At 47.8% G+C, this 10475-nt stretch overlaps 1 long non-coding RNA gene across 1 annotated transcript; it reads right to left on the reverse strand.

Moving 5' to 3' along the window:
- Nucleotides 1–5064: 5064 nt before the first annotated feature.
- On the reverse strand, nucleotides 5065–10368 carry LOC144158500 (uncharacterized). Its single transcript, XR_013320093.1, has 3 exons — nucleotides 10150–10368; nucleotides 9952–10045; nucleotides 5065–5203 (listed from the first exon to the last, which is right to left on the reverse strand). It is a non-coding gene; the product is annotated as an uncharacterized LOC144158500 (long non-coding RNA).
- Nucleotides 10369–10475: the final 107 nt, after the last annotated feature.

The following is a 10475-nucleotide window of genomic DNA, read 5'->3' on the forward strand; positions in this document are numbered from 1 at the left end:
CTTGGCATTGCTAATGTATGTGGCATGCTGGCTGCTCCTGTAGTGCATGCTGAAAGTGAAAAACACAACTGCCAGGACAAATTACCATAATCCAACTACACTGCAAGAGAACCTGACATAGTCCAATTTGCTAGTTTTTCATTCCTAAATAAAATGTCATGTATTCAGTTTAGCCAACAGATATGCCTTTTCAACCAGGTAAATAGCAAACAGAGCAGCTGTCTTGCCATGTGTCAGGAGTCAAGGTGCGAAGACGGAGGAGACGACGAAGAAGAAGAGACTAAGAAGCGAGAAATTTCTGGAAGCTGGTGGAGAAAAGAAGAGAAAGAAGAAGGAAGAGGAAGATCAGGTGGACAAAGAGATCATTGTTCGAGGCGAACGAAGGAGGCAGGACCCGAGGTCTGGGAATCCGCAAGACACCAGCGGCACTGCCCCGTTGGCCTCCTCAAGCATTTGACGTGGGTGCTCCTAGGCAACGGCGGCTCCACTCTGCTGGCTTCAGCACCGGATTGCACGAGCACACATGCACCAGCGGCTTCGCCGCTGGACAGCAAATAAGTCTAGAACTATGCGAGGACTGAAAGTTCCAACTACGCTCTCTATCGAAATGACACCCACAGAAATGGCCAAGAAGCACAAGGAGGACACATCATTGACTGAGTGCTACAGCAAAATTGGTCAAGTATTGCAAAGGAAACGAAGTAGAACGATTTTTCTGTTCAAGCTTCTTAACAGTCTGTTGTATAGACATTGCCAGTTTTCACCGAGGAGAGAAGCATTCCAGCTGTTGGTACCAAAATCTTTAAAGGGACCCAGAAAAGCCTTCCGTAAAAGTTACAAAAGGCCTGTATTGTCACGTAGCACCAATATAGCGATGCAATGCCGTTGGAATTATTGATCTACATTCAGTATTAGCTGCGCCAGAAGCAATTAAATGCGCCTCTCCCCACTTGCCAATCGACTCCTCCTCTCTGCTTCCTTAAAAGCAGTTGGAAGCACTGGGAATAGCCATGTGACATCGCGACGCTCGACTTCCTTTCTACGCTAGCTACATTCCTGCGCCTGGGCACGCGTTAATCGCTGCGGGCCCGCCTTTGCCTCGGGATCGTGCAGGAAGGAGGAAGAGCAGCCGGAAGACAATGGCAGTGACGCTGCAGCCGGCTGGCCTCGCCGGCGATTGGAAGAATCAGGGGGCGCTTTCGCCGTTGCGTCAGCCGCGGTCGGCTCGCTGCGGCGTCGCGCTCATCGGCTGAGAAAGGCGATCTTCAAAAATTGTTTACAAAGTATCCATACAACGTTATGGGGCTCACACTAGGCTCAAAAATTCCCCGTTATGTGTTCTACCACCTGAATGCATTTGATTGCCACCTTCACAAAGCTTTTCGGGGTCCCTTTAAGAGACGATGTTATGTGGTTGGGACATGACAGCATTATGGCCGGCCACCAAGGGGTGAAGAAAACGTTGGCCACGATAACAGAAGACTTTTTCTGGCCTGGTATTCAAAGCTACCTAAAAAGATACGTTAGGTCTTGCGACATGTGTCAACGCACCACACCCAAAGGACAAGTGGGTCGGGTGCCTTTGGGAAGTACACCTCTTATACAACGACCCTTTCAGCGAGTCGCCATTGATATAATTGGCCCGATATCACCATGTTCAGGACAGGGCAATAGGTATGTGCTGACTCTTGTTGATACGGCAACGCGATACCCAGATGCTACCGCTCTGAAGAGCATCGACACTATACACATAGCTGAGGCTCTTGTGGAAATGTTTTCAAGGTATGGCATCCCAGAAAAGATCTTGAGTGACAGAGGCACCAGTTTTACCTCGGAACTTATGCGAGAGATCAACAGGTTGTTGTCAATCCGCCAACTGCTTACTACACCGTATCACCCGATGGCAAATGGAATGGTTGAAAGATTTAATGGGACGATCAAAACTATGCTCAAACGAATGTGTCAAGAATGCCTGAAAGATTGGGATAGATATCTACCGGCTCTGCTATTTGCGTATCGGAAAGTTCCACAAACCAGCCTTCGATTTTCACAGTTTGAGATGCTTTATGGAAGAACAGTGAGGCCCACTGGCAGTACTCAAAGAACTTTAGTGCAACAGTACTATTGACAGTGAAGTCAAAACCACGTACACATATGTCCTGGAATTAAGACAGAGGCTCGAGGAGACTTGTAAGTGGGCACACAAGTATCTGGAGGAGGCGAGGGAGAGATACAAAGGGTATTATGACAGGAAGACGGTGATGAGAACTCTACGTCCCGGAGCCTTGATTCTTCTGCCCAATGACAAGAATAAGTTGTTGATGCAGTGGAAGGGTCCTTTCCAAGTCACACAGAAGAAGGGAGATGTTGATTATGAGCTTATGGTGCATGGCCAAAGACAAATTTTTCACGCGAACATTTTAAAAAAATACGAAGAAAGGAAGTCAAGTGACCAGCATGAGGTAGCTTGCATGGTGATTGCAGATGAACAAGATGGGTCAGACAGTGTACTGACTTGCAACACCAAGAAGAGTATGGGATGGGAGAAGGCGATGATAAACCCGTCGTTGGACGAAGAAAAGACTAGGGAGTTAGCGAACCTCCTGGAAAAATATTCAAACCTGTTCTCAGACTTGTCGGGGAAAACAAACCTGGTGAAATGTAATCTCCACCTGATTACGGACAACCCTATAACCGTCAAACAATACCCACTCCCGTTGGGAATTGAGGAATCTATACATAGATTCAAGACATGCTGGATTTGGGAGTAATTGAGAGATCAAATTCCCCCTACAGGTTCCCATTGGTTGGTGTCAAGAAGCCAGATGGGTCTATCAGAGTATGCGTTGACTTCCGTCGTCTCAACGACGTATTGTTAATGGACGCTGAACCTATACCAAGGGTAGATGTTATTCTGGCTCGTGTGGCACAAAAGAGGTTCTTCACGAAATTAGACTTGACCAAAGGTTATTGGCAGATACCCATGGACGAGCCCTCAAAAGAAAAGACCGCATTCGCTTGCAGTAGCGGCTTATTTCAATTCAAATTCATGCCTTTTGGACTGAAAAACGCAGCCACAGTCTTCACTCGACTTATGAGAAAAGTATTAAACGGACTTCAAGGGGTAGAGCAATATATCGACGACATTCTGGTAGCGACAGATACGTGGCAGAAGCACCTGGACGCACTCTTTCAGAGGATGCTTCAAGCACAACAGTGAAGCCAACGAAATGTGAAGCCGGCTATGACACAGTTACATTTTTGGGCCATACACTCGGAATGGGTCGGATCGCAACAAACGTCAATATCTTGAACAAGATACAGACCGCCACAACGCCGACAACAAAGAAGGAAATTCAATCTTTTTTAGGCCTCACAGGATATTACAGAGAATTTATCCCACATTATGCAGAGATTGTTGACCCCCTGGCGGAGTTAACAAAGAAAGGAGCCGGAAACAAGATCAAGTGGACGCAGAGCCAAGAAATGGCTTTCAAGACACTGCAAGAGAAAATGTAGCAACCACCAGTCTTACTGGCCCCTGATATCACAAAGCAATTTGTTCTACGCACTGATGCTTCAGAGAAGGCTCTTGGAGCGGTTCTTCTGCAAGAAAAAAATAGCATTTTGCATCCAGTGTTTTATGCTAGCAAGAGGCTGAACAATGCGGAGAGAAATTATGCGACGGTGGAGGAGGAGTGCCTAGCTTTGGTGTGGGCGATCAAGAGATTTCACATTTGTCTGTATGGAAGGAGATTTGTGGTACAAACTGACCATCAGCCTTTACAATATCTAAGTAAGGCAAACCTCACTAACAGCCGATTGATGAGGTGGAGTTTGGTGTTACAGGAATATAGCTTCCAAATTCAGTACATAAAAGGACTAGATAATGTGGGAGCAGATTATGAGTAGTTTGCCGTAAGCTATTGTTGAGCGGGTGATTTGTGCACAGGCTGGGTGCGCAAAGTTAGAAAATAACTGTTGCTGAAGTTAGGTGGGCGTGGGGAAAAGAAACTTTCGTGAACTTCTCAGTGATTATACCGTAGTGTGATAGCTGTGGCCCTTAGGACTGAACTGAACTGTGCTGTGAGAAAGTGACTGACTGTGATTCGTGATGTGAGTGCGTGTCATCGACCACAAACGTGGAAGCAGTTTTTCATGAAAAACTCTTGAAGATGGGAGCAAATGTCAGGAGTCAAGGTGCGAAGACGGCGGAGACGGCGAAGAAGAAGAGACTGAGAAGCGAAAAATTTCTGGAAGCTGGTGGAGAAAAAAAGAGGAAGAAGGAGAAGGAAGAGGAAGATCAGGTGGACCTAAGATCATGGTTCGAGGCGACCGAAGGAGGCAGGACCCGAGGTCTGGGAATCCGCAAGGTACCAGCGGTTCTGCCCCATTGGCCTCCTCAGGCATTTGACGCGGGTGCTCTTGGGCAATGGCGGCTCCACTCCGCTGGCTTCAGCACCGAATTGCACGGGCACACATGCACCAGCGGCTTCGCCCCACTGGCTCCGTCATCATCTTCACAGCGCTGCGCTCAGGGAGCCACCTCAGCGACAACTGACACACGACTGCTACAACGATCAGGTGCAACGCAACAACAAAAAGTGCGGTAGAAAAATGTCCTTGAAGAACCTATAGGTACCAATAGCTAGAGCGTGAGGACACAATTGTAGTTTAAGGACTGAAAGCCATTTGGGGTCTGTTTTGTGTGTAATGTATTTCAAACACTTTTGTCTATTTCTCTTAACTTCCCAGTAACTTTACCAACCTTAAAGTATTGTCTCAACTTGATCACTTTGTGTCCGGACTCCATTCTTCTACTGAGGTGATGCGTGACACCATGCAAGAACAACTTGCAGACTACTAATGCATTGTTATTACACTTGAGCCCTATTGGCCACAGGGTAATAATGCTGAAGGAGTGCCACCCACAAGCGTTACTGCGCTACTTAGAAGTTTTTCTTGATTAAGGAATAGAGTTCCTTATCGGAATCCAAAATACAAAGTAATGCACAGAGACAAGCAGCTTGAGGGAATCGGAAAGGTACCTGTGGCACTAGTGGCAATGGTCGCCTGGGTCTGTTGGCTGCAGGACAGATTCTGGCTGCAGGCTCCACCCGTAGACATTGCAGGAACACAGCTGTTCGGCATCAACTATGTCACAGCATGCAGGACATTAGCTCTTAGGACCTAAGAGCATCTTCTGCAAGCAAAACACCAACAGGAAAACTTCACACACACAATGCTGAGAGTACTACAAACAACTTTGCTCAGAAGCATGCAACTTAGCCTACCAGCCAAGGGTAACAGCAACTTTGCTTAATAGAATGAATTTAGCCTACCTCCAGAAAGTAACAGCAACAAATTTGCATAGAAGCATGCAATTTAGCCTACCAGACATACCTCGGTTGCAATGCAAAAACAATTCTTGGCCCATGCACACACTGTTTAGTCCTTTCGTATTAGACAAGACTGCGAAAGCTATCACGCAGCATAGTTCTGTGCATCTCAAACGTGTTTTTCAGTTTCAAGTTTCTTGCAGGCACACCATAAAATCCTTGTAATCCAAGACAAGTTATCAAGGCCTTGGCCCGATTGCAGACCAAAGTTAAAGATGGCAGCTGTAAAGTGAAAAAAATTAGTTGCTTTCCACTCTCTGAAGAAGGCTGACCTGTGAAGCTGGTTGCAGTCCACTTAGTGCACGAAATAAAACATGTTAGTAATTTGAAATGACGCATACTTCCTAGCTTCTTAGCTCAATGAAACTTGGAAGGACTCGAGCTTTATCCTGTCTTTCCTATGTCGTAGGCATCTTACTGCCTGTGTGACACACCACCCCAATCCGGTCGACCACTGAAGACAACGGACACGTCGCATCGTGCCTTTGAAGTTCACGTTTAAGCCTCTGGCCATCACCCCAGACATGTCATTAGTGAAGGCATGAAACCTGTAGTTGCATCAATCATGCACGCCCCCCACTCACTCGACTCCCCACTAATGCATGCATAAACTGGCAACAGGTTATGTTCGCGTTGACCTCAAAGCCGTTCGAGCTGAAAAAGAAATACTGGCTCATGTCGGTGCTTAAGAGGGCAAGTTGCTCTTCATCCGGGAAGGAGAAGCAACTATTTGGCCAGGTGGAATATGTGGTAGCAGCGGCAATTTTTTGTCTTCACAACCATTTCAGCTACTGCTTGGGCCGACGCTCCTCCAATTCCTGTTCTTCTTCCTCAGAGAAAACGACATGGATCCAGCCCATAGCAAGTTAAAGCCTTGAGGGACTCGAGCTTTATATTAGCGGACGAACATGTGGCTTTCCGTTCCCTTCCAGAGTCATAGACATCTTTCTGTGTGTGTAACACATGAACCTAAACCCAAAGCGGTTGACCACGGCAGACAGCTGACAGGTTGCATTGAGCCGTGAAACGCGAGTATATCACCGGCAGAACTGCATGGCATCGGTACCGGCATGAATCCTAGCTGTGCGTGAACACTGCCCTCCTTGCACCCCCAACCATTCCACACATAAACTGACAACCAGTGATTGTCACGTGCTTAGATATGAAATACACCAGCAAAAATTACTTGGAAAGCCTCTAAATCTGAAGAAAAATCTGGGGCTCATGTCAGCATTCCAAGCAGGCAAGTTGGTCTTTATCCGGGAGGAATTCGCAGCTACTTCACGAAGTGGGACTTGAGGCAGCAACGGTGGCGGCTACACGTTTGGCAGCAGCAGCCTTCGGCCATTTTTACGCCCATTCGCTCTTGTGTTGTTTCTCTGCAATCATTACAAAGTGCTACCACCATTATCATACGACTGCTGCACATGTAAGAGGCATCAGCAGTGGTGAGGGGAAAATTTGGGAAAGAGGCGTCGACTGTGGTGAGGAGCAGCTGAGTGGTGGTGAGGAGGAGCACCAGAGTGGTGCTGAGGAAAGTGGCCTCACCAGAATGAAAACTTAGGAGGTTAAACATATACTGCTTCATTATAAAAAGAACGAATAGGAAATGCTTCGCAGTTTTTAGAATGTAATGGGGAAAAGCTTACGTAGACCTTCTGTTGATCTGCTGTAGAATTTTCTGCTCACCTTTGTGGGCATGGCGGTCCCGATCCGACCAGCCCAAAAAGAGCAAGCACCCTGCCAAGCTCGTTCCGTTTGATCGCCATAGCTAGGAGCCATTGTTAGGGCCCGTGGGTACCGTTAACGTTCAAGGAACATCACATTTTGCCCCTCTTCTCACCCAGTTTTGGGCACAATAAGGTTTACTCATCATCACGCTCCTTTTGCACATGTGGCATTGGCGTTCCCTACCCTGACATGTGCTACGTCACCCTTTCTTGAAAAGCTCCTATGGCACCTTTGTTTTGTGGCGATGTTCCTTGGCTCGCTCCTCACACTTTGATTTGTTGTGCGATTCTGTGTTCCACACAATTTCTTGCATCACGCATCACCCAAGCTCTAAGGCTTCAGCCTCTAAAAAGAAATAAAACAGGTCTGCCTTAGCTGAGACCTCTTCTTTGACTCTATTCCTAGTAACTCAACAATCCCTCAAGTGGCTCTTCTGAGTGAGACCGGACAATACGGTCAAGAAATTTGTCCTGAAAGTGAATACCTATTTTCTGGATGTATAGAGTCAACTGCAAACACCTGGTCACGCACAGCGTCATCGTCTGACGCTTAAAGTGCATTGGCCGTGCCAAACTTGACATAGTGACCGAGAGTTTCCCTGCAACTAACCGCCCATCTGCCAGTAACAAATCACAGGATTTCCTACTGGGACAGCTTGTGCAGGTTTCCCTTTGGTGTTTCCTAATCACTTTTCGCAACGTTTCCCACACAGTGCAGATATTTCACATACAAGTGTGTTACTTCTTGTTAAAAGTAATGTAGTTTAAAAGTGGGCTGACATAGCTTACTGTTCACAGGTGTTATTTTTATGGCAATAATTTTTATGGCTAAATTCTTTTCAAATCCGCAAAAGGATTGTTTTAAGGAATGCCGAATCACTGACAAAAAAAAACCATTTAAGCAAAGTCAACACTGACTCAATGGAAACGTGCTTAACAAAAGGAACATACCAGAGCGGCCTGCACCAGCCATGAATGAGGGGCGTCGGCTTAGTTTTTTGGTATGTGACATTTCACTTTGTGCTGGATTAAAGAGTTACAAACTGTGGCCACCTATCCTGGAAGGAGCAGTTCTCATTTAGTTTGGTAGATACTCAACAACCTGATGCAAAGATGAAACCGATGTCCACACCATTTCACAGATGATGCCGATATAATCAATGTGTGGTATCGATTACGTTGCTGTGGAACTGCACTTGTGGGGCAGGAACTGCTAATTTTCAGGTATTCTCCTGAGGCATCTCATACTCTGGAGGTGCAGAGGATGGCAATCCACAACCGGCCGCTTTAACCAACTCCGGAGCTCGTCGTTCTGGACAGCGGAAAACTGCAAGCACCGATACCAGCACTATTGTAAGTTTGATCGGCGCTAAGCTACTTGTTTATCACTTGCGTCCTCACAAACAACAACACAAGCATCAGCTCGCACGCACACACCAAACCAGAAAGCAGCCAGCCAGCACATCTTCCATTCTCCCTAGCAGAGTCCAAAGGGTGCTTATGCCTGCATCTCGTGAAAATTCCGCACTGTCGGCATAAGTGGTGTCTGGTGTGGTGCAGTCGTCTGGTGCTCTGTTAAAGTGAGGATGCTTGAGCAGGCTTACACAGTTCCTTGCTGTGTTCCACCTGGCTGGCATAGAGTCATAAAAAAGTAAGCCTAACTCCATTTTTCAGCTGACGTGGGAGTGCCACAGCCAATGCTGAATTACTGAAAGAAAAGAATAGCGACGACGGAACACCAGGGAGGAAAAATAGCAACGGAACACCAGGGAGAAAACTGCCAGACACAGCACAGCATCCATTTGCTCTCTCTTCTTTCCGTTTCGTCGTTTCTATATGCTGTTATTTTCATTTAAAAATGTACCCGCTTGTACAACCTTCCCTTTCAGCGAAGAAATTACCATACATCACAATGGAAGCGCACTTCCAGCACACAATTACCCACTAGAAGAGGGAGCAAACTTGGAAGGGGACATACGCTCTGTTTGTATGCCGGACTCTATCGGAGATCTGGGTTGAGCAACCGTCAAAAAGCCAGCAAACTTTCCAGCCTTGCTGCTTTAGTTACATGAGCTCCCAGCTGATGAAAACTAGGCGACCCATTTGCGGTTTGCCACTTGCTGCGAACTTCGCACGTATTAATCAGCACGCAGGCACATTTCTAGTCTTTCTCTACTGTAGCATCTTTGCGGAATGTGGTAGATCCGTTACATTCACGAGCACTGAATAGTGTTATATCGTCGAACGTCGGCTTCGAGTACCTGCACTAGGTTTCACGACATTGCGTCGCATTATATTCCCTGAGATCGGCTGCCTATGGAAGAGGGTTCGAATGCCAATAAGGGTCGTCACTCACTAAACCCCGGCCGAGAACAGCGCCTGCTGCCGGGGTGGCTGCCCATACATCATGCCAGTCCGATTCAAAACAACTGCGGGCGGCCCCAGAGGGGTCGGAGAGGCAGACGCACCTCTTCAGACGTAGCTGGTGAACCGAGGGGGAAGCTGCTTCAACAGTGGCATCGAGAGATGCCAAGCGTTTGAAAGGGGCATGGGCTACTTTCCCGAATGGCGTCTCCCCGCGCCACGACTTATGTTGGTTTGCTGACTAACTTAAACCAACGGTTGTGGTTACTTCCTTCTCTGGTTTTTGCCGTTACATTTTCTGACGCAAGCGATGAACGATGTTCTAGTTTCCATAACATAACTGCAGCACGTTTCGTGAGCGTGGGTGACGTAGGATCACCTCGAACGGGCCCTCGGCAGACGAGGCTGCGAAGGCAATGGTCGGCGTCACTGCTCTGCAGCCACGGCAAAGAACGTACCCTACTGCGGGCTGCAGCTGCGCGTCCCTCGTGGGCGTCACAGGCGAACGCCGCTCCCGGAAGACACGGAGCCCGCCATGCCCCGCTACTGGCACTGCACACGAACAAGGTTCGGGATGACCTCGAGGCAGAAGGCACGACGACGAGCGAACGCAGGCACACAACCCTTTTGGGAGCTGTCGGGAGGCTCACACTCACGTTCCTCGGCGATCCGCGGAAGCCTTGAAAGGCACACCAAGTTTTGTCCGCGCTCACTTGTGCACCAGCGTGCGCTGCACTTCCAGGCCTTTGTCCCCGCCGACGACTTTACCGGGGCCAAAACAGCGGGCGGGAACTCCGACGTGGTACAGAGACGAACAATGCAGTAGTTTTTAAAAAAAACCTAGTACCTAGTCTTGCACCCACCCCCTTGTTCGAGTGACTTTAGGCGTCTGTCCGCAAATGACGCTGCAAGCGCGTAAACTTTTTTTTTTTTTTAGTGCCGTTTGGTTCTAACGAACATACGAGCGCTTGCCACTGTAATG

The sequence above is a fragment of the Haemaphysalis longicornis genome, unplaced genomic scaffold, assembly GCF_048455015.1.
Source record: "Haemaphysalis longicornis isolate Haplotype H1 unplaced genomic scaffold, Haemaphysalis longicornis Haplotype H1 scaffold_10, whole genome shotgun sequence".
NCBI lineage: Eukaryota > Metazoa > Arthropoda > Arachnida > Ixodida > Ixodidae > Haemaphysalis > Haemaphysalis longicornis.